At 43.1% G+C, this 24,771-nt stretch overlaps 1 protein-coding gene across 1 annotated transcript in view; it reads right to left on the minus strand.

The window, feature by feature from the left end:
* Siah1 (siah E3 ubiquitin protein ligase 1) overlaps window positions 1–6,046 on the minus strand; it is a 29,240-nt gene extending 23,194 nt beyond the window's left edge. The window contains exon 1 of the mRNA XM_076837797.2: window positions 5,846–6,046. The gene's annotated coding sequence lies outside the window, so the exon portion shown is untranslated. The remainder of the gene's footprint in view (window positions 1–5,845) is intronic.
* Between the last annotated feature and the right edge of the window lie 18,725 nt (window positions 6,047–24,771).

The raw sequence follows: 24,771 nt of genomic DNA on the forward strand, positions 1-24,771 counted from the left end.
ACAGATGGCAAACAGCATATGAAAAGTATTCTACATCACCTCATCAGGGGAATGCAAATAAAAAACAATATCACTATGTACCATAAGAATGGCCAAAATACAAAAAAACACAATCACCAAATACTAGCATGGATGTAGATTAACAGTAATTCTCTGGTGAGAACATAAAAAGATACAGTCATTTTGAAAGACAGTTTGGGAGTTTATTAACTAAGCATACTCTTTATCATAGGATCCAACAATTATACTCTTTGCTATTTACCCCAAAGGAGTTAGTTCTATACAAAAGCCTGCACATGGATGCTTATAGCAATGTTATTTATAACTGCCAAAATTTGAAAGGAACCAAGATGTCCTTCAGTAGGTAAACAAACTGATTTATTCACCTAGACAATGGAGTGTTATTCAGCATTAAAAAGAATGAACTTTCTAGCCATGTAAAGACTTGGAGAGCTCCATGACTATAATCCCGGCGACTCAAGAGTGCCGCAATTTCAAGGCCAGCTTGGTCAACTTACAGAAACCTTGCCTCAAAAATGAAAATTAAAAGTGCTGGGAATAAGGGCTAGGGTTGTAGCTCAGTGGTAGAGCGCTTGCCTCACATATATGAGACCCTGGGTTCGATCCTCAGCTCCACATAAAAATAAATAAAAATGAAGATATTGTGTTCATCTATAACTAAAAAAATATTTTTAAAAAGAGTGCTGGGAATATAGCTCAGTGATAGAATGCCCCTGAGTTTAATCCCCAGTACCATAAAAAAAAAAAAAAAAAAAAAAAAGACATGAAGGCCAGGTGCAGTGATGGAGGCCTGTTAATCTAGCAACACCATAGCTGAAGCAGGAGAATCACAAGTTCAGGCCAGCCTCAGCAACTTAGAAGTACTGTCTCAAAAGAAAAAGAGCTGGGCTGGGGATGTGGCTCAAGTGGTAGTGTGCTCGCCTGGCATGCCTGCGGCCGGGGTTCAATCCTCAGCACCACATACAAAGATGTTGTGTCCGCCAAAAACTAAAAAATAAATATTAAAATTCCCTCCCCGCCCTTAAAAAAAAAAAAGAAAGAAAGAAAAAGAGCTAAGGATATAAAACTCAAGGGACGAGCACCCCTGGGTTCAATTTCCAGAACCACAAAAAAGACAAGAAACTTAAAATACATACTGCTAAGTGAAAGAAGTCAATCTAAAAAGACCACACACTGTATAAAATTCCAACTATGACATTCTGCAAAAGGCACAACTATGATGAGAGTAAAAAGATTAGTGGTTAGAAGAGAGAAAAGGTGGGATTTAAATCTGAATGTTTTCATGAATTGTCTTCAAGTCATTATGTTACTCCAAATCCATAAAATGTATAACACCAAGAATAAATCCTAAAACTATGAATAACTATGAGTAACAAATGTATCAATGTGGTTTAAATGATTATATGTACCATCTCTGGTAAAGGGGAAGGGGCTAAATGGGAAACTTTGGTATTCTGCTCAATTTTGCTATGAACCTACAGGTACTCTTAAAAGTCAATTAAAAAAAAAAAAAAACTGTACAAGAGAATTTACAGGTCTACAATACAATCAACAGAGATCTGAGCCAGCTGTAATAGAACATGCCTGTAATCCCTGACTCAGGGAGACTGAGACAGAAGAATCACAAGTTTAAGGACAGCCTAAGCAATTTAGGAAGAACCTGTCTCAAATTTTTTAAATGTGGGGATGTAGTTCAGTAGTGAAGCACCACTGAGTTTAACTCCCAGAACCAAAATAAGTAAATGATCTGAGAGTCGTTAGAATATAGACTGTTGTAGGTCAGGAAATAAATAAGCCCTAAATAAAGCACTAAAAAGAGAATATAGAAATTAAAAAAACAATTTTTGCCCTATGTAGCAGCAGATGTTAAAACCCAAATAAAACCAAATCATTTAAAATACATTAGAAATACTATTTAAAAGAACCATTCTTAAGAATATTTATTGTAGCCAGGTCCAGTGGCACTGCCTGCAATCCCAGCAGCTCAGGAGGCTGAGGCAGGAGAATCACAAGTTCAAAGCCAGCCTTGGCAATTGGAGGCTCTCAGCAAGACCCTGTCTTAAAATTTTTTATAAAAAGGGCTGGGGATGTGGCTCAATGGTAAAGTGCCCCTGGGTTCAACCTCTGGTACCAAAAAAGAAAACCAGAAAAAAAAAATTATTGTTAAGAACAAATTCATCCCCAAGTTCTTCAGGGTTCTTTTGGGGGTAGAAGTGGAATTCTGAAATTTCATATAGATCTTGTTGAAAATTAAAGTCTGTGCCAAAAAATATTCAAAATTTAACATTTAACAAGAAGTATATAGAAATTCGATAATTTATAATACAAGAAAAATCTAAGAGCTGGAATTGTGACTCAGCAGTAGAGCGCTTGCCTGGCATGTGTGGGCCCTCAGTTTGATCCTCAGCACTGCATATAAATAAGTACCAAAAAAAAAAAAAAAAAATCTACTGACAACTAAAAAATATTTTAAAAAAATAAAGAAAGAAAAATCTGCAATAGACCTCTTTAAGCAAAAAAATGACTTCTGAACTTTAAAACTGATATAATACAATGTAAGCAGTCACCTAAAACTTTATGAAGTTATTAAACTTACTTTGTTACTCTCATTATATCAGATCAGTTTTCAAAATACCTTATTCACTGAAAATAAAATCCTATTCATCATATTATTACCAGATAATTATTTCTTTTGTAAACCTCCCCCCCAAAAAATACTGAGGACTGAACCCAGGAGGGCTGAGCTATATCCCCAAACCTTTTTATTTTTAGACAGGGTCTTCTCACTAAGCTTCACAGGCTGCCCCTGAACTTTCGATCCTCCTGCCTCAGCCTCCTGAGTAGCTGGGATTACAGGTACATGTCACTATACTCAGATCTTTTAATTTTAATCTAATATTATTTTTTAATTACATTGTAAGAAAATTCTATAGTAATTTTGTAAAAATGTCTTGAGCCAGGCATGGTGGCATATGCCTATAGTTACAGCAACTCGAGGCTGAGGCTGGAGGATCACAAGTTCAAAGCCAGCCTCAGCAATTTACCTAGGCCCTAAACAATTTAGTGAGACCCTGACTCAAAAATGAAAAATGAGAAGGGTTAGGAATGTGGCTCGTTGGTAAAGTGACCTGAGAGTTCAATTCCCAGTAAAAAATTCCTGAGATGAAGGATATTAAGATGTAAATTACTGGGCATAGTGGCACATGCCCATAATCATAGCAGCTTGGGAGGCTGAGGCAGGAGGAATATTAGTTCAAAGCCAGCCTCAGCAAAAGCAAGGCATTAAGCAACTCAGGTATACCCTAACTCTAAATAAAATACAAAATAGGGGGCTGGGGATATAGCTCAGTGGTAGGGTGCTTGCCTCACATGCACAAGGCAATCCCCAGCACCATCAATTTAAAAAAAAAAAAAAAAAAAAAAAACCAAATAGGGCTGGTGATGTGGCTCAGTGGCTGAGTAGCCCTGAGTTCAATCCCCTTGTATTTTGTACAACACTTACCATGAGTTCACAGTTCTATTAATTATACTATATTTCAGTTTAAAATATGAAATGTTACTAAACTATGCTAAAAAGATGTTAAATGGGTCATTTAAACTGTTCTACAATATATATAAAGAAAAATTTTGTGCAAACTAGGGAAAAAAAATCTAGACAGAATAGCAACTAAACGTCCCAGATTACAGAAATTCACCCTCATTTAAATTCCCAGAATGAAAAAGTACAACTACTTTGTGTAAATAACTTTGAGTCTCAAAATCTATCAGTCAGAAAATTCTAACATCTAACCCAAATCCTACACGTCTATAATCCCAGCAGCTTGGGAGACTGAGGAGGATCTAAATTCAAGGTTAGTGGTAGCAACTGACAGAGGCTCTAAGCAAATTAGTGAGATCCTGTCTCAAAATTAAAAACAAAAGGGGATGGGGATGTATCTCAGTAGTAAAGTGTTCCTGGATTCAATTCCCAATATTAAAAAAAAAAAAAAAAAGTTACCAGACCATTACATTTGTCAGGTTATACTTATGCTCTTCAGTACCTTCTAAAGGAGACAGTGATACCATAGATATCTAATGATCAATTAAAGGGACTCAATATTCCACTTTTCCAAGTTAGTTAACTGTCTAAAACTGCTAAAAAGAAACTTCGATTTTAATCAACTTGACTTTCTAAATTCCAGACCTACAAGATCCATTCAAATCCCCCATCATGATAATATCCAAAATCATCTCAGAAAGTGTATCAACTTATCATTTAATTCTCCTTTTCAACAAAAAAATACACTGAGAAAAACACAGCACTAATGATTTATAACATGATTTCACAAATTCCAATCTATGCACTTCAAACATATCCAGCATGCTAAGATAACCTACTTATTTATTTTTGGAGTGAACCCAGAGGCTTTGCCACTGAGCCACATATGGCCTTGCTAAATTGCTGAGGCTAACCTTGAATTTGCAATCCTCCTGCCTCAACATTCCCAGTCGTTGGGATTACAGGCATGCATAACGTCTTTAGTTATCAAACTAACCTGATGCCCTAGTATCAAGCATTTGTTGCACACTTACTATGGGCCTGCCACTGATCTAAGCACTTGAGCTATTTTCATCTCAATTCTCAACCATGCTTGAAGTGCTGTCATTACACCCATTTTGCAGATAAGGAAAATGAAGTACAGAAAGGTTAAGTATACTGCCCAAGGTCACAAACCGGTGGGGCAGGATTCGGATCAAAGGGGACAATCTGACTTCAGAGTCAGTGTTCCCAACTCTTAACTTATGAAAAGAGCTAACAATTGACCCGAGAGCCGCTCAGCAAGAAATGGTGAATGTTCATCTGGTAAGAAACTGACAATCACACCAGTCCTAATATCCATGTTCCTGACTTCTATGACTTTGACAAATCAACTACACAAAATGGACTTTTTTGAATGTCAGAGCAAACATTCTGCATCTTTCCAGGAACCAGAGGGGGCAAAGAAAAACCTGCCAATCGATATGGTCCAGGTTACCAACATTCCTAAGTTATACATCTGGGAGAGTCGAGAAAGGACCCCACAGTCCTCGGGGAAGGAAGCCTAGGAAAAGCAGGGTTTATAATAAAAAGCTAGAGCTGCCTTGGCAAGTCGTTCACGCGCTCTCCTCTTTAATGACATAAACAAGGGAGGAGGCTGCATTCTTCCCACTGCACAATGAAGGCTCAGGCCGAGCGAGAGGAAGAACGCAGCACCACCGGGACGACTCCGGCCGGGGGTCTCGGGCAGGGAGTGGAGACCAAGGCGGCCGCGGCGCCCCGCGCGGCCCCAGCCTCCCGGCGCCGCGGGGAGGGGCCGGAGGAAGGGCCGGCTGCTGCCCGCACTCAGCTGACCTCCGCCATGTTGGCCACACACCCCGGGACCCTCCACAACAAAGGCCGGCACCCGGGCGCGGGGCGCACCGGGCGCCTCCCCTGGCCGAGCCCGCCTCCGGGCGCGCGGGAGCCGGGAAGCCGTCGAGGCCCTTCCCCAGCCCGCGGCCCCGCCGCGCCGGGCCGACCCCCACCCGCAGCCCCGCCGGGCCCGGGGCGCAAGGGGCGGGGGCGGGGGCGAGCGGCGGCAGCGGCTGGCAGGGGAGGGGCGGGGGGCGGCGCTCGGCGGTCGGGCGGCCGGGCTCCGGCCGAGACAAAGGCGCCGCGGCGCAGGGGACTGCCCGCGTCCCGTCCCTGACCGCGCAATCCGGCCCGGCCAGGCTCAACCACCCGCCGCCATTACCGGGCCTGGGAACCCTCCTCCCGGAGAGCCCCTCACTGCCGGCTCCTCCCTCCAGGCCGGTCCCCACTTACCTGTGGGCGGAGAGCGCGCCTCGGACCCCGGTCCTGGCTCAAACGCGCTCCGTCACCAACCGCCGCCACCGCGGGCAGCGCCACCGCCTCTCCCCCGCGCCGAGACCGACGGGACACCCCGGGCCGCCGCCGCCGCTCGAGAGCGCGCCCCGCCACGGTCGCCACGGCTCCCCCCCTAGCCGCCGCCGCCGTTTCGCGCGTCCTCGAGCCCGCCGCGCGCTCCCGCTAAATACCACACACTGCGGCGGCCGCCATGAGGAGGCGCGGTCCCGCGCGTTGGGAGCCCCGAGGGGGCGGGGCTTCCCGTGGGTGCGCAGGCGCAGAGGCGCTGGCGCGGCCGGCCGCGGCGGCGGCGCCCCGCACAAACAGCGTGGTGCGCGTCTGCCTGGGCGGCGGTTGGCCCTCCAGCTCTTGGGTTACTGTGCCGGCGCCCTCACACCTCCCTCTCAACAAATTCTGGCACGTCACCCTTCTCTCCGCAACTGTCCCAGCCGCGGGAAACGGGAGCTGGCTTGCCTGCCTGCCTGCCTGCCGCGTCAGGGGCCACTCCTTCCTCGCCCCCCGCAGAGCTTTGTTTCCCGGGTCCCTGCGACCACCCTCCTCCCTCCCCAGGGGTAGTCCGGCACCCAACCGGGAGTGCCTGCCTGGAGCTGGCCTCGTACCCCTGACAAAGCTGCCGGTTGCTATTTATGGCTCCTCCAGTTTTGTGGGCTGGTTTTGCACAGCGCCTCCATGGGCTCTTAACTCCATTCTTTCCCAAAGCAGAAAGAGACCGGATGCCCTGGCCACCGACCCACCTCCTAAGAGGTCCAAGCATCTCCTGTTGTTTTGAGGGGATCCTTCAGCGAAAGCAGGACCTATTTCAAATGCTTTTTTCGCTATGGAGTGGATAGAGTGGATAGTGGGAAACTCATTTTCTTCTGCATCCTCATCTGGAAAGTTCTTATTTAGGCACGATGTGTTGTACTGCTTTAAATAAATTTTTTTTAAAAATCACAATTCTTTGATGGATGCAGTGAACAAATGCTAGTTCCTGAGACACTTACAACCCCCACAGAAATGTGCAAACAAAAAAGGTCTTATGAGATTTTAGAAACCAACTAATCCTCTTTATATTCAACCTCCCCACAATCAGCAGATCTTTTGATGGGGAAATTTTTGTGAGAACACAAGTTTCTGCTCACACGCTGAAGGCAGAGAATCCGTTATCTTAGGTACTAATGCAACCTGCTAATATTTTGCTTCTCTGAGCATATTTGTAGTCTGTGTCTGCGTTGATACTTGGACTTCTGTTCTTAATATTTTGTTTATTGTGGCTTGCTCTCTCCCCCCCGGGACCATTAGCACATCCAAACAATGTTTCTTGAGGTCAGAAAAGTAAAAAAAAAATGTGCTTAGCCACAAATTATACACTACTAACGTATTGGACCTTGGTCCCTAAAGTTCTAATGTCAGTTGGAGACTTGTGTGCCCTTATGTAGGTCCAACAGTTAATGATGGTGTTCTCATTCATTTCTTCACCAACATATTGACAGAGGGGTTCTAAGATGTTCTGTCATATACTATGCTTTGGTCATAAAGATTAGCAAATAAGGAAGTCCTCATGGAAAGTTCTGAGGCTACAGAGCCACTGGCACTACATTTACAGAGTATATATAGCCTAGTGGGAAATAAAAATGCTAATCAGTGTCATAGATTAAATGTATCATTGCAGCCATTGCAGCCATGGTACAAAAAAAAATAGCAAAAAAAAAGGGGGGGGTGCCTGGTACTAAGAAAGTGTGTAACAAGACAGGGAACTGGGTAGAGATCTAAATTATTAGAAGGAATTAACCAGATTAGAGTTAGTGAGAACCTGAAGAAGAGTAAAAGCACTGTATGATGTGAAGCCTGCCTGTTCCAAAAACTGGGGGGTGGGGGGGGGGGACACAACTATGGATTTTTGTTTTGTCTTTTGACGGGTGGGGAAAGAGGGGCCAGGAGAGAGGTCAGAAGGGTATGAAGTCCTGGGATACAGCCCAGCTTGTGGTGCTCAAGAAGCCAGGGGGGCTCAGAGAAGGCTGAGCTTTGTGGGCCAAGTTACTTAAGTTTCCTAAAACAATGCTATTTAGGCTGGTGAAGCCAAGAAAGGATTCACTGAGACTGTCAAGTTTTAACTAGGTATGGCCTAAGCGGTGGGAGTTTCCCACATGAAGAGGGAAAGGCTTTCCAAGCAGAGGGAGCATTCAGAAAGGGACAATCCAGACAAGAAATGAAGGCCTGAACTGGAGAAGTGGCCACAGAAATGGAGAGGGGGCTTTGAAGAAATAGATGATCTTGGATGAATCAAGTGGATTTCAAGAGAGTCAGATGTATATCTGATAATGACAAAAAATGTAGAAATAGGAATAGTATTAGCTGCCTTTTTTTTTTTTTTTTTTTTTTTTTTGTACTAGGGATTAACCCCAGGGGTGATTTATCACTAATCTATATCCCAGCACTTTGTTGTTGTTGTTGTTTTGAGACAGTATCCTGCCAAGTTGCCTTGGGCCTCACTAAATTACTAAGGCTGGTTTTGAAATTGGGAAGCTCCTGCCTCAGCCTCCCAAGCTGCTGGGATTATGGGTGTGTGCCACCAAGCCCAGTTTAGCTGCAACTTTTAAGCATCTACCCTGTGCCAATCACATGCATTACTTCAACAATCCCTACTCCAAGTAGTAATTGCCATTATCATTCCCATTTAAACTAGGAGGCAGTTGAGGCATGATGACATTAAAGCCTGAACTGGAGAGGTAACCACATAGTGGCAAGAGCCAGGATTCAAACCCTAAACCAGTTTCATTAGCTAGTCTAAAGGTGATGTACAGGGAGCCCAGCAGGAGGCAAGATAAATTCTCTGCAGGTTTTAGGTGAGAAATGCCTAGGGCAAAAGCAAAAAACAGCTGGAATTAGGGACCCAGAATTTAGGAAGTAGACCACAGGTCACTATCCCATGAAGGGGCTGGCTATATAGTTCCATTCAGGCAGGTTTTCTGGAATCCACTCGCAACAAAGGGTCCTAAAGGGGGAAACTAACTTAAATGAATGCTTTGTAAAAAAAACAATTAGGGTTCATTTTGGAGCCGACATTTTGAGATTTGTCCATTACAATTAACATATTACAAAAATGAATCATGGGATTTTTTTAAGTGAAATAAAACTTTGATCTCAACAAGCTGCCAGACTAAATCAGGCACCGTGGCACATGTCTGTAGTCCTAGCTACTTGCGTGGGCTGAGGCAGAAGGAGCCCAGGAGTTCAGGACAAGCTTGGGCAACAGAGTGATCACTGTCTCTTTATAAAACAAAAAAGAAAAAGAAGTTTTGGTTGGGGATGTAGTTCAATGGCAAAGCATTTGCCTGACATGTGCAAAGCCCGGGTTCAACCACCAGCATGGGGAGGTGAGGGTGGAGCTGACATGAAATTGAAGCTGATAACATTCAGAGATACTGATAAACTTAACGTTTAGTAGTATCATATTGCACTATTAGGTTAGAAAATGTAAAGAAAAAAATAAGCATAATCAAAATTATCCTTGAAAGTCCCCCCTTCAATCGCCCATAAATTACAATATACATCATTTTGTTTTTACAGTCCCAGTATAAATGCCCACCATGTGATAAATTTTACATACGCAATACATGATTGTATGATGTTTCCAATTACACTATTTCAACTACAATTTTTTTCTCACATTTTTTTGGGGAAGTTGCAACTCTTATGTTTATGGCAACATCAAAAGCTGAGTTTGGGGCTGGGGTTATGGCTCACTGCTAGAGAATTTGCCCAGCATGTGTGAGGCACTGGGTTCAATTCTCAGCACCACATATAGATAAAATAAATGTCCATTGACAAATTTTTAAAAAGTTGAGTTTCACTCCAGTTGATGGTAAACCTTCCATTCTCACAGGCAATAGGCAAGGAGTGGCCATATGGCCTTGAGTCGAGTTGCTCTGGGGAAGATTTACAGCTCTGGGGTAGAATGCGGTATTGTCCCCCATACCCCCAAACCTCCATCCTCTGGGCAAGAGAGACTACAGAGAACTTGCCAATGTGGCAACTGATGGTTCTAGACAACCCTACTTTGTCAAAGACAGATTTTGCCCCCAGACACTTTTATCTCTTCTACCCAAAAACATTTTGTCCCTCTGAAAATGACAATACAATACCTCTCTGGTCCAATGCTAACAGTGAATTACCTTGCAAGTTCTGGATTCCTAGAGGTAGCAGGGTTGACTGGAACATACTAGAAACACTCAATGGCCAAGATCAGTCTCTAAGTATCAGAGTTTTAAGTCAGCCCCACAAGCAACTTCTGCCTCTGGATTTCTTCCCTTGGTTTTCTTGTCTTGGTTTGTTTCTGCTCTCCTCTACAAAAGTCAAAATTATTTCTCCTTCCTTCTCTCCCTTCCTTTATATACAAAACTAATCTAATCAGCTTAACTTCACCCAATGGATATTAATAAGATTTAGGCGGGTCTGACCTGATGATCTGATTGGGTTAATTCAGATTGATAGGTAGGAGAAGAGGGCCGGGATGTGGCTCAGTGATAGAATGCACATGGGTTTAAAATGAAATGAAAAAAGAAAGTTAAAGAACACACTATATAGCCCCACAATGGGATAATTAAATATCCTTTTTTTCTGAACAGAAAGAATTGGGCTTCCATTACAGTTAATCTAAATAAAGCATTTTGTAAACAGTAAATAGTGCTCTAAAAAAAATTTCAGATTGGGTGACAAATCTTTTCAGGTCATATGGGAAATCATTTCAGGGTAGGAAGGCTCTCTGATCTCCTCAAACCATATCAAATGACAATTCCCTCCACTCCAAGGGAACCAAAAGCACTGGTCCTGTAACTGACCCACTGTAAATGATTGATTTTTCTCTAACTACTAAAGCAGGCACTGATGACTATATCTATGTTTGGGGGTTTCATGTGGATGCGTATTAACTTTATATTTAACATAGGTCAGATACCAACTCATTGATTGTTCTTCTCTAAAACAACTCTTCTTTCTATGATGCTTGGTAAGAATTTATTAAGAGATAAAGTAGTACCAAGTAAAATAAATTCAAAGTTTTGGTTTTTTGTTTGTTTGTTTGGTACTTTGCCACTGAACTACATCCCCAGCCCATTTTCTATTTTTTATTTTGAAACAGCATCTCACTAAGCTGCTTAGGGCCTTACTAAGTAGCTGAGACTGGCCTTGAACTTGCTATCCTCCTACCTCAGATCACAGGTGTGTGCTGGTTTTGCACTGATGCATTTTTTTTTTCTTCAGAAAACTGTAGGTTTATCATTGATCCAGATTTCTAACATTTGGACTATGTTTTCAAAATTATATATTACTATGTGTTGTTTTGTTTTTCTTGGTACTGTAGATTGAATCCAGGGTTGCTCTACCACTGAACTACACCCCCAGCCCTTTTTTCTTATTTTTTGAGACAAGGTCTCACTAGTTGCTGAAGCTGATTTCTGACTTTTGATCTTCTTGCCTCAGCCTCCCAAGCAGCAGGAATGTGAATGACACATTCACACACACTCCATCTTTCTCCCAAATCCTCCATATGACTGTGTTTATGCTGTTCCACAAATTAAAAAGCACTTAGCACAACTATCTAGCCAGGTTTGGGCTCCAGAATACTTCATTTAAGAAAGAAAGAGTATTGAGGTACACGCCTGTAACCCTAGTGACTTGAGGGAGGCTTGAGGCAGGAGGATCACAAGTTCAAGACCAGCCTCAACAATTTGGCAAGGCCCTAAGCAACTTAGCAAGGCCCTGTCTCAAAATACATACATAAAGAAATAAATAGGGCTGGACTCTAGCTCAGTGGTAAAAGCACCCCCTGGGTTCAGTCCCTAGTGCCAAAAAACACAAAACAAAAACATGAATTCAAATCATATGCATATACATCTCAGATATATAAAATTCTAACCTTTGCATCCTCCCTCCAATACAACATTACAATGCTTGGGTAAATTTCCAGATGCTTCCCAAAGGCTCAAGAATCTCACCTCATTTAGTACACCTCCCTCCAAGCAGCCACCAGTGTTCTTTTCTCAAAGCACAGACCTGCCTTTGTGAAGTTTCTGCCTTGCTGATGTTTTAATCACTAACTTTCTCCAATCCATGAATTTTTGGAAAACCCATTTCTCAAATTTCTCCTCCATCAAGCCTCTACTGGTTCACTGACTCACTTGAACAATGAACATATAATTCAAAACACAATGGTTGTCCTCTACATACTCAAAGCATGCTGTCCTCTGCATGAATTAAAAAGCAATTCCAACCAAGTGCAGGGGCCCCCAAACCTGTAATCCCAGCAATTTGGGAGGCTGAGGCAGAAGGATTGCAAATTCCAGCCAGGCTGGGCAATTTAACAAGACCCTGTCTTAAAATAAAAATTAAAAAGGGATGGGAATGGGGTTGGGGTTGTAGCTCAATGGTAGAGCACTTGCCTAGCATGTGTGAAGCACGCATATAAATAAATAAATAAATAAAGGTACATTGACAACTAAAAAAAAAAAATGCATTATTAAAAAAAGAGGGATGGGAATGTAACTCAGTGTTAGAGTGCCCCTAAATTTAATTCTAATTCTCCAGTACAAAAAAAAAAAAAAAAAGATGTAGCTTTCTGGACAAGAGACATCTAGAACTAAAGATAGCCCAGCAGAGATTTTTTTTTTTTTTTAATAGAGAGGGGGAGAGAGAGAGAGAGAGAGAGAGAGAGAGGGAGGGAGGGAGGGAGGGAGAGAGAGAGAGAGAGAGAGAGAGAGAGAGAGAGAGAATTTTAACATTTATTTTTTAGTTATCGGTGTACACAACATTTTTGTTTGTATGTGGTGCTGAGGATCGAACCCGGGCCGCACGAATGCCAGACAAGCGAGCTACCGCTTGAGCCACATCCCCAGCCCCCAGCAGAGATTTAAACAGATATTTTTGGTCTTGTGAACTAGACTGTTGTAAAATAATCATATTTATGTAAACACATAGAAATCACTTGTACAGTCTGCACTGGTTCAGCCAACTTTTACTGTGTAATTGCGACTTTTTTTTTTTTTTTTAAGATGAGTACTTGCTATGTTGCCCAGGCTGGTCTTGAATTCATGACTCATGATCCTCCTTCCTCAGCCTCTGAGTAGCTAGGATTATAGATAGGCATGTGCCACTGCACCAAGTTTGGGAATGCTGCTTTTTTTTTTCTTAATAGTACTGGGGATTGAACTTGAACTCAAGAACCCTGTGCTAACAGTGAGCTACATCTCCAGCTCTTTCTTTCTTTCTTTCATTTTTTTTTTTTTTTTTTTTTGAGACAGGGTCTCACTAAATTCTCCAGGATGGCCAGCAACTTACAATTCTCCTGCCTCAGTCTCCTGATAGCAATTGACACATGACAGCCATGTGCCATAATATTCAACTGCTATCTCCTTTTATGTCAGACAATGGATAACTATTTATCATGCATTTTAGGTGGATAGCTCTGAAGCCATTAGCATTCCCTTCAAAGCTTAGCTCTGCTGCTAGCCCTTTCTTGGCCTGAAACTGGAAGTGTGGCTATCTCCCAAGTAGATTACTATCAGTTTTATAAAGGAAAGCAGGTACCCAGCATGTCAAACATGCCTAAAGCAGAGCAGAAACAATGTTTTCTTTATCAGACACACCTGTTGCCAGTTTTTCTCTGTCTGGGGCTAGTGAATGCAAACAAATTCTCCCAAACATGGTGAAGACGTTAGAGATAAATAATAAATCCAAGATGGAAATTGGAACTAGCTGTGGAAAAATTCTCAACAGCCCAAGAGATCAGGAAATGCATTACCCCTAACTGAAGTTTTCCTTTAATAGCTTTATGGTTCTTTGGGAGATAGGCAAACAATCTACCGCTGATATACAAATACCCCCAGCCCTTTTTTAAAATTTTATTTCCAGACCAGATCTCACTAAATTGCCCAGGCTAGTCTTGAACTCAAGATCCTCCTACCTCAGCCTCTCAAGTAGCTGGAATTACAGGAAGCACCATTCATTTAGGATTTTATGTACCTGCTGATCTGCAGAGGTAGGTGGTGTCGACATTGACAACGGTAACTTTCCAAATGCCAGTTTAGAGTCAACTGGAATGCATTCAGTAAAACCCCTGCCTCCCAACATGCACATACTCATTTTAAGGATCCAGATCTTTTTTTTTCCTTCCCCTTCCTCCCTCTCTCCCCTTTTCTCACATGCTCCTCCCTCCCTTTTTTAATCTTTCTTTCTTCAGTATTGGAAGTTGGATCCAGTGGTCCTTTAATACTGACCTACATCCCCTACCCTTCTTACTTTTGATTTTGAGATAGGATCTGGCTAAGTTGCCCAGGTTGGTCTCCAACTTGGAATACTCCCACTTCAGCCTCCCAAATCACTGGGATTACAGGCATGCACCACAGTGCCCAGCCAGAATTTTTCTTGATGGTTATCAATTTAGCTTTTTAAAAATTAAGTAATTCTTGAGCTCCTGTTACATGCCACCATGTATACCAATCCCATTGAGGACAGGGGCATATCCCATCATTCAGATTTTATTTGCCATCTAAGCCCAGTACAGTGTCTGGCACATAAATAGTCCTGGATGTTCACTACACCTGAACATCCAACCATAGTGGAACATATTTATAATCCCAGCCACTCATGAGGCCAAGAGAAGAGGAAACCAGACTCAGCAACTTAGAAAGATTCTATCTTTTAAAAAGAAAAGGAAAAGAAATCCTGGTAGAGTGCCCCTGAATTATTTCCCCAGTACCTGGGTGGGGCCCGGGGCAGGGGGAAGGGGTTGAAAAAAATGAAAATAGATTAGATTAGGACTATTCGATTTGTAGTTTCCCTTTTAATAGGTTTTCATTCCTTATTAGCAGATACTTGCCCTTCTTTCCAAAGTATCTTAGAAGAACTAGCATTTATCAAACTCTTGACATGCTTAAGTTCATGGGTTACCTAATTTAAAACTAACAAATGTATAAAGTAAGTTCTGTTTTTCCCCCATCTTACAGATGAGGAAACTGAAACTCAGAGAGGATGAGTCTCTTTCCCAAGGGCGCATATTAATAAGTGCTGAAGTGAAAGTTGGTGTCCAGGTCTGCCTGGCTGGGAAGCTCTTGCTTTTTGTTCCGTGTCTGAGTCTCTCGACAGATATGCATGGGTCTCAGAGGAGTTACAACTGGATCCTTTAAGTCCTTCTTGAGAATTTTTAAATTCAAGGTCTTTTTTTCAAAAAATTATTTTTTAGTTGTAGTTGGACACAATATCTTTATTTATTTTTATGTGGTGCTGAGGGCCTCGCCCGTGCCAGCCCAGCGCTCTACCACTGAGCCACAACCCAACCCTAAATTCAAGGTCTTCATTTTTAATGCTAAAAGAATGGATAAAACATGGACAACTACCTACGACTGGATGTCAACTTAAAAATTAAGATGCAAGTAGAACATTCAGGGTTCACTGGAGAGCACAGGAAGCATTAGAGCAGTACTGGCTAAAGGATCATTTCTGGTGAAGGATACAGAAAGGAAGGAGCCAGGTAGAGGGTGAATGGAGGAAAAGGGGACTGATTTTCTTTCTTTTTCTTTTTGGCACCAGAGATTCAATCCAGGACTTCACACATGCTAGACAAACACTGAGCTAAAATTCCAGCCCTTTTTTTTTTTATTTTGAGGAAGGGTCTCATTAAATTGCCCAGGCTGGCCTTGGACTTACAAGCCTCAGTCGGCTAAGTAGGTGGGATCACAGGTGTGTGTCACTGTGCCCTGCTCCACATTTGAAAAAAAAAAAATAGTAATGGTGGTGGTGGTGGTTATTATTGTTAATGTTGTTTTGGTACTGGGAATTGAACCAAGGGGTGACCCAACTTGTGATCCTCCAGCTCCAGCCTACTGAATTGCTGGGATTATGGGCATGAGCCACACACCTGGCGCATTTGAATTTAAAAATATATATATATTTTGTTTTAGTTGTAGTTGGACACAATACCTTTATTTTATTTTTATGTGGTGCTGAGGATCAAACCCAGCGCCCCGCATGTGCTAGGCGAGCGCTCTACTGCTGAGCCACAACCCCAGTGCCCCCTTGAATTATTTTTTTTAATATTTTTAATTGCCAATGGATTTTTAACTTTATTTGTTTATTCATATGTGGTGCTGAGGATAGAACCCAGGGCCTCACACATGCTAGGCAAGTGCTCTACCACTGAGCCACAATCTGAGCCCCCGCACCTTGAATTATTTTTAACCACATAAAATTGGCCCTGCGTATCCATAGGTTCCAGTTCATAGATTCAACCAACAGTAGATCAAAAATATTCAAAAATTATTGAGTCTATATTAAACATGTACAGACATTTTTCCTTGTCTTTATCTCCTGAATAATGCAGTATAATAACTATTTACATAACATTCATATTACATTAGTTTTATTAAGTAATCTGGAGATGATTTAAAGTACACAGGAAGGGATGGGGTGTAGCTCAATGGTAGAGTGCTTGCCTAGCATGACCCAGGTCCAGGGTTCTTTCCCCAGCACTGCAAAAGATAAAAGTACAAAGGAGGATGTCTATAGGTTATATGCAAATACATCACCATTTTATATAAAGGACTTGAGCACCTGCAGATTTGGGTATCTTCAGGGGGTCCTGGAAATAATCTCCTTGTATACCACTGAGGGACAATTGTACATTGTGTTACTATTATAATTAAAAATAATGACAATAAAAATCTTCAAGGACAAGTTGCGTGATCTTTGAATAAGAATACAGCTATTCTGCCTAGGCTTGATTACTTAATTAGTGACCCTAGACCAAGTAATTTTCACTTTTTTGTGGGCCTTAGTTTCCTCATCTATAATGACAGACCCCTCAGGTATCCTGATTGTGCAGATGAAATGTGGAACAGGGCTGAGCTTGAATAAAGAGAATAAAAGCAGAAGCAGGTTGGAAGATGGAAATTGTGGTCATCTTATGGTTTGGATTTGGAATGTCCCCTGAAAAGCTCAAGTTTTGAAAATACAGTCTCCAATGTAGCAAGGTTCAGAGGTGGTATTTTTAGTCAACGATTAGATCATGTAACCTTATCAGTGGATTAATACATTTGATGATGGATTAACAGTTTGAGTAGGCCCCTGGGGTGGTAACTATAGGCAGGTGCCTGGAGGAAGGAGGTCATTAGGGGAGTGCCCTTGGAGACTATATATTGTCCCAGGCTTCTTGTAATAGTTTGGAGTGAAATGTCCCCCAAAAGCTCATGTGTGAGCCGATGCAAAAAGGGTTAGAAGACAAATTGCTGGGTTATGAGACCCTTAACCCAATCAATGAATTCATCCCCTGATGGGATTAACTGAGTGGCAACTGAAAGTGGGTAGGGTGTGGCTGGAGGAGGTGGGCATTGGGGGTGTGTTTTGGGGTATATATTTTGCAACTAGTGAGTGGAGTCTCTTTCTACTTTCTGATTATTATTTGAGCACTTCTCTCTGCCACACTCTTCTGCCATGATGTTCAGCCTTACCTAGAACCCTGAGGAATGGAGCCTGCTGTCTATGGACTGAGACCTCTGAAACCATGAACTCTCAAATGAACTCTTTTTTCTCTAAAATTATTCTGGTCAGTAACCCCACCCCGTACCAGGGATTGAATTTATGGTCACTGAACCACTGAGCCACATCCCTAGCCCTATTTTGTATTTTATTTAGACACAGGGTTCTCACTGAGTTAGTGCCTCACTTTGCTTTACCCTGGCTTTGAACTTGTGATTCTCCTGCCTCAGCCACCCAAGCTGCTGGGATTACAGGCGTGCACCACCATGCCCAGCCTCTGGCCAGGTCTTTTAGTTGCCACAGTGGGAAAAAAAAACTGCCTAAAAAACTTTTCTTTTCTCCTCTGCCATGCCATTCCATGTGACATTTCTACCTGGGAGCCAGCCAGTGGACTGAATCCTCTGAAACCATGAACCAAAATAAACTTTTCCTTTTCTAAGTTGTTCTTGTCAGGTATTTGGTCACAGCAATGTAAAGCTGACTAACACAGTTAGATAGAATAATTGCCCTGCCACCTGCCTCCCTCCCCCGAAAAATAATCTGCAAACTAATCCCCAGAACCTGTGAAGATTTTTTTTAATATTTATTTTTTAGTTATAGGTGGACACAATATCTTTATTTTATTTTTATGCAGTGCTGAAGATTGAACCCAGGGCCTCACACTTGGTAGGCGAGCAATCTACCTCTGAGCCACAACCTCAGCCCTGAAGATGTTTTCTTACATGGCACAAAGGGCTTTGCAGATGTGATGAGTGGAGGATCTTGTCGAATGGGGAGATTATCCTGGACTCTGGTGGGCTCAGTGTAGGCGTGAAGGTCTTCATAAGGGAAAGAGGGAAGAAGGAGAGTCAGAGAGAGGGGAAGGGCGTGTGACAGTGAAAGCAGAGGTTGGAGAAATCTAGGAAGGGTCAATGAGCCAAGGAACATAGTCGCCTCTAGGAAGCTAAGAAGGTAGGGAACCAGATTTTTTCCCTGAAGCATCCAGAAGGAACCAGTCCTACTGACACTTCGATTTATCCCAGTAAGACTGATTTCAGACTGGTGACCTCCAGAACTGTAAGATAATATACACTTGTGTTGCTTTAAGCCACTAATTTGCTGTAATTTGTAGGAAACTAGAGCAGACAGATGTGGATGGTGTGCTTTCGAATAGCACAGAACATCTGGAATTCAAAGCAAAACATCCCTAGGCAAATCTGTCAACAAAGTGGAGGCAGAAGGTTGTCCACATTGTTTAATTTTATTAAGACAGAGGAAGCCATCAAAGCTCAGTGACCTCTACTCATGCAATCTCAATTTCTTAGTCTCTTGATTCTGTTTGTAAGAAAGCAAATGTTCTGTTTGCTCATATTTTAGTAAAACTAACCCCTATGTTATTTAAGCAACTGATTCTTGGTAACTGTCTCTTCGGTAGTTAGGAATTGCTTCTCCCAGTTCATTTGTTAATCAAGAGAAACACGATTAACCCAAATGACTTTCCAGTAATGTGTCTATGTATTCATAGACACGTTTCTTTTCTTTCTCTTAATAAAAATGTAGCTCTCAAAGATGTCCTGAAAATAGTGCTCAGGCTTACCCCATTACAGCTTTAATGAGCCAAGAATTCTATTTTTTCCCTATTACACGGAACAATAATTCTTAACAGCTTAAATTTTCAAAGCACTTCACAAGCATTTAATTAATCCTCTCCAGTGCCAGAAAGAAGGAAACTGATATTCATAGTATCTCATCCTGACATCCTTTAATTTGGCAAGACTTCCGCTGTCTTTGAAAAAACAGTGTCTGTCTCCTGAAGGTTATTTGGGCCATCATTGCTTAATCGGTCATCTTTACCTAATGAAACTTGGTAATCGGAGAGGTTTAAGTGGCCATCTCATCCAGGTTAGAAGGGGCAGGGGAGCGCTGCTTTTAGCCTGGTAGAGAAATGGCTGTGACTCCCTCAGAGAAATGACAAAAGCTCGTCTGTACCGAACCTGCGAGATGGGGCTCCTGATTGAGGCCCACTGCCAATTGCATCAGCGCCTGATTCACTCCGTGGAACTGGGGCATGATGCGTATCATGAGGCTCTTCTCAGAACTCTGCTCTCCTGAGGCCCAGGGAGAATCAGCAGTTGAATTCCACAGTGTTCTTTGCTTAGCCTTCTCCTGTGCGTGGGAAGCTCTGGGAAGCCCTACTTTTCTCCCTATTCAGCCCTGCTTCCTGCAGGAGGGATAATGAAGACAGACCAGCCACACACCATCTTGAAGATCTACCGGAGGACAGTCCGGCTCACAGGTGTGGCCTCTCTCACAGCCTCCCCACCCCCAGCCCCACCCAGACCCACTCCCTTTCCTACTTCCCACTCCCTTATCTCTTCCCACTCCACATGTCAGTTACACAGTGGCGGGAATAAAGTCAAACTCCCATTTTCAATTCCAAGAAACGAAATTTAAGAAATGCTTTCTGAGTGCATGCTCCCTGACAGGCACTGTGGGATCCTGAGTGAGATAAGGGCCCAGACCTGAAGAAGCTTCATGTTAAGTAAGATAAACAGTCAAGTGACTATAATACAATTATAATAATGGAGGCTGCGTCAAGCTACTGCTGAGAAAGAGGGTAAAGGAGGAGGAACAGAGAAGGGATCACACCATTTTGAGGGGGTAGGAAGGGATTGTTGGAGGTTTATTTTATTTTCTATCTTGTGGTACAGGGGATTGAATTCAAATTAGATAGGCACTCTACTGCCCAAGCTGTGGCCCTTACAGGACATGCTTTTAATGAGCATGATGGGGGATAGTCTAGACCATGGGACTAGGGAATATGCAGACTGTATTTGGGAAACAGAAGCCTTGTTTGGCCAACTCCTGAAGGAGATATAGACAGAAAGCTAGGTAGACCCAGATTGTAGAGTTCTATGAACAATAAAAATTTATTCCTATACTGGGCACAATGGCACACACCTGTAATCCCAACAGCTTGGGAGGCTAAGAGGATCACGCGTTCAAAGCCAGCTTCAGCAATAGAGAGGCGCTAAGCAACTCAATGAGACCCTGTCTCTAAATAAAATACAAAATAGGGCTGGGATGTGGCTCAGTGATTGAGTGTCCCTGAGTTCAATCCCAGGTACTCCCTTCCCCACCAAAAATTTATCACAGCAACTAAAGAGACTGAGGCAGGAGGATCCACAAGTTTGAGACAACTTAATAAGACCCTATCTCAAAATTAAAAACAAAAAGGTATGGGGTTAGAGCTCAGTGGTAGAGTCTCCCTGAATTTAATCTCTAGTACCACAAAACTAAACTAAACTAAAATAAAATAAAAGTCACTTGTTGGTATGTGGGTACTGGGGATTGAACTCAGGGGCATTCAACCACTGGGCCACATCCCCAGAGAGAGGGTCTCACTGAGTTGCTTAGTGCCTCACTTTTGCTGAGGCTGGCTTTGAACTCCCGATCCTCCAGCCTCAACCTCCCCAGCTGCTGGTATTACAGGCAAGCGCCACTGCGCCTGACAGAAGAGTCATATTTTATGACACATGAAGATTTCATGAAATTAAAATATTCATATCTATTAATAAAGTTTTGTTGGGACATGACCATGTCCATTCATTTACACATTGTCCATGGCTGCTTGTGCTACAGCAGCAGAGTTGAATACCTGCATCCATGGCCCCCTAAGATATTTACTCTCTGACCCTTTACATAAATAGTTTGTTCGCCTGACATAGAGTAAATACATTTACAAATGCATTTGAAAATCCTGTCATTTATTATATATATGTCAGATGTGAGAAGAAATAATTTAAAAAAGCAAGAGAACCCGAGGTACCCACTCAAGTAACACCTCAGGAATACACTCATTTATTGAGTACCTCAGAGGCAGGCACTTTTTGTTAAGCACCTTTATAAGGGATAATGACAGCAGTTATAATGTCGTTCCTGGTTTAATATGGACAAGAAAATAAGTACTTTACATATATTATTTCCTCCCAATCCCAAGACACTTGACTGGAGATAAGAAAACAAAAGCTCACGGAGGGCGAAGCAACTTGCCCAGGGTCCCTTGGTAGCAATCGACACTTAGTGGTAATAGACACATCTAGGATTTTACTCAGGTCTTGGGATTTAAGTTTATTGTAGATTAAATATTAAACCACCATGATCTCACCATGAGTCCTGGGGTGTCAAGATGAGAAATCCATTCCTAAACCTGTCCCCAGGAGGAGCCATTGAAAGTTTCTGAGCAGGGAGAATAACACAGGTAGAGAGTCCTGCTGTGTGAGGATCAGCCTGGGCATGAGTGGTGGTTTGGATAAGAGGTGTCCTCCCAAATCTCCTGTGTTGATGCAGGAATGCTGGGAGATGAGATGATTGCATTGTGAGGGCTGTAACCTAATCAGTGCATCCTGGTTGAACAGACCGAGTGTTAACTGAAGGCAGGTGGGGCATGAATGGGGGAGGTGGGCCCCTGAGGGCATGTGATGTTGTGCCTCACCTGGAGCCCAGAGCAAAGGAGTCGGTCAGGTATGGACTGAGACCTCTGACATTAGGAACCCTTTTTCCTCCTCTAAGTTGTACTTTGGTGGCAGAACAAAAGGCTGATTGACATAACATGCTAAGCAGGAAGGACTGGGCCTAGTACCCAGAAACAGATAAGTATGAGGATGCTCTCAGAGTAGATTCATGAAATGGTGGTGGAGGTAAAATCCAAAGGGAAATGGATTATGGGGTAAGGGAGAGGGAAGGGTCAGAGTGACCCAGGTTTCAGATCTTAGGGGTTGAAAATGGTGAGCAGATTAGGGAAAGGCATGAAGAGATTAGGGGAGGAGGTAAGATCTAGACCTGGCATACTGAATGCTGTCTGTCTGGGGTATCCAGATAAAGAAGTAGAGGCAGACCAAAGGACTTTGCAGTATCATCAACCTAGAGGGGGGAGTTAAAATCAGAAGCTGTAATAGTTTGGATCTGGAAGGGGATAATGGGATCCCAGCCCTTTCTCTTGTTCTCTTGTACTTCCAGCCATGAGGAGAGCAGTTTTTCTCTGCTCCATGCCTCCATCATGATGTGGTTGTTGCTGCCTCACCCAAGGCAACTGGCCCAACCCAAAATGGTCTAAAAACCTCCAAAACTGTGAACCAAAATGAACCTTTTCTCTTTGTAAGTTGATCGACTCAGGTATTTGTTATAGTGATGAAAGGCTGACTAATACAGGAGCCAATGAGATTTTCAATAACATGAGTGTAGAGAGAAAGGAAAAGGCACTGGGGAGCATCTGTGTCCAAAGAGTAGAAGAAGGAAGAAGAACCAACAGAAGAATGAGATGAGGAGAAGGAGGAACCAGATCATAGAACTATATGGACAACACCCAGGAGAGAAAAAGAGACTTTTAGTAATGCTGGCATCTATCTGTGTATAATTCTGTAGCTAGAGAACACAGGAGAGGCAAAGTAGAAAGTAGAGGGAAACTCCAAGACCTGAGAAAAGCAGGAGATAGTGGTAAAAGGAACAGGCAAGGAGCCGGGCTTTGATCAATGGGGACAGATGAAAAACATACCCACAAGTTCTTTAAATCTCCTTCTTTCCAAAAGTAGAGCTTAATTTTCCAACCCTTGAGTGTGGTTTGGACTTAGTGACTTACTTCTAGAGAACAAGATTAAGTGAGAATGATGGAGATGAGTCAAAAAGGCCTGTCCTCCTTGTCCTGGTTGGGATTCCATGCTCTAGGGGATGCAACCTCCTCGTCATCTCAAGTTCACCCATGTCCATGAGGTGAGCAGTCAAGGCCTGCCCCCAACGGCCAGTGAGGAACCAAGGACTCTCACCAATGCCATGCAAGTGACCCCTCCTGGAAGGGGGTCTTCATGCTCCAGGCAAGCCCTCAGTAGACCACAGTGCTGGCCAACAACTTGATTGCAACCTTCTAAGAGACCCTGCCCAGAACCTCCCAGATGCTCCCAGCTGAGCCACTCCAGAAATTAATGAAGGCCTGGGGGTATGGCTCAGCGGTACAGCATTTGCCCTGGGAGTGACCTGAGTTTGATCCCTGGCACACAAAAATGAACAAAAATAATTTTTTTAAAAGACCAAACTTAAGCTGGGTACAGTGGCACGCAGCTGTTATCCTAGCAACTCAGGAGGCTGAGGCAGGAGGATTACAAGTTCAAAACTAGCCTCAGGAACTGAGCGAAGCCCTAAGCAATTTAGTGTGATCCTGTCTCAAAATTTAAAAAAAAAAAAAAGGAGGGTGCTGGGGATGGGGCTCCGTGACTAAATGCCCCTGGGTTCAATCCCTGGTAACACATAAACAAACAAAAACCCAGACAATATATAAGAGATATGTATTCATTGTTACCAGCTGTTATAAGTTTTGGGATAACTTGACGTACATCAATAGATAAGAAATAAAGTCAACAAGAGAGACTTCTTGGCCAGGAATCTCCAGAGCTTCCCATTTCCTCCAAGACCTTAGGAATTGAAGCAGACCTCAGGGACTCCTTCGTATCTGCCCATTCACTTAACTACCGATTAAGCACCAGCTCCGTCCAGGCACTGGCTAAACAGCCTTGAGTAGCATAGACCAGTTCTTTCGAGTTTGAATCCTAATGAGCGAAGGCCTCGGGATGCAGCACGTACAGGAGGTAACTTCAGACAGCAGAAAGTGTTCTGGAGAAAATGAAGCAAGGATGAACCTTGGGGGTCGGGGCCGTGGGGCCGCAGGTAGAGAGAGAGCAGTCGGCCTGCCGCTTACGTTGTGAGGGCCAGACTGAGGTCCCAGGAGGAAGTCCCAAATGTACCTCTACATATTTTTAAAGTATAAGTCAAGTTAATGGACTATGAAGGGAAATATGCTCTACCTTGACCAATACAGTCTCATAAAAGAATGGGATACCAGGCTTGAATTTAAGATCCACAGATGTCCCAGAGTTCCACGGTGGAATTTTTTTTTAACATTATTGGGGATTGAACCCAGGGGGTGCTCTACCAACGAACTGTATCCCCTGCCTTTTTCATTTTTTTTTTAATTTTGAGACAGGGTCTTGCTAAGTTGCTGAGGCTGACCGGCTTCAGCCTCCTGAGTTCCTGGGGTTATAGGTCTGTGCTATGGCTCCTGACTTCACACTGGAACATGGCACAGGAGAGAGCCAGCCTATCCCTTAGCCTCCTCCTGTCTCCCCGTCTCTCCCCGCCTTTCCTCCACTCTGCTCTGTTCCACATATCAAGGACCCTGAGGGGCACAGTGTCCCACCTCGGGACTCACCCCTCTTCCAAACAGATGCCCCTTGGCATATTTCCCCTCAGGCCTAAAGGGGTATTCACTTGAGACTCTGCTCACCTGCTGGAGAACAGAATGAGAGAAGATGCACCTGGCCCTAAGA

This window comes from Callospermophilus lateralis, chromosome 18, assembly GCF_048772815.1.
Source record: "Callospermophilus lateralis isolate mCalLat2 chromosome 18, mCalLat2.hap1, whole genome shotgun sequence".
Lineage (NCBI taxonomy): Eukaryota > Metazoa > Chordata > Mammalia > Rodentia > Sciuridae > Callospermophilus > Callospermophilus lateralis.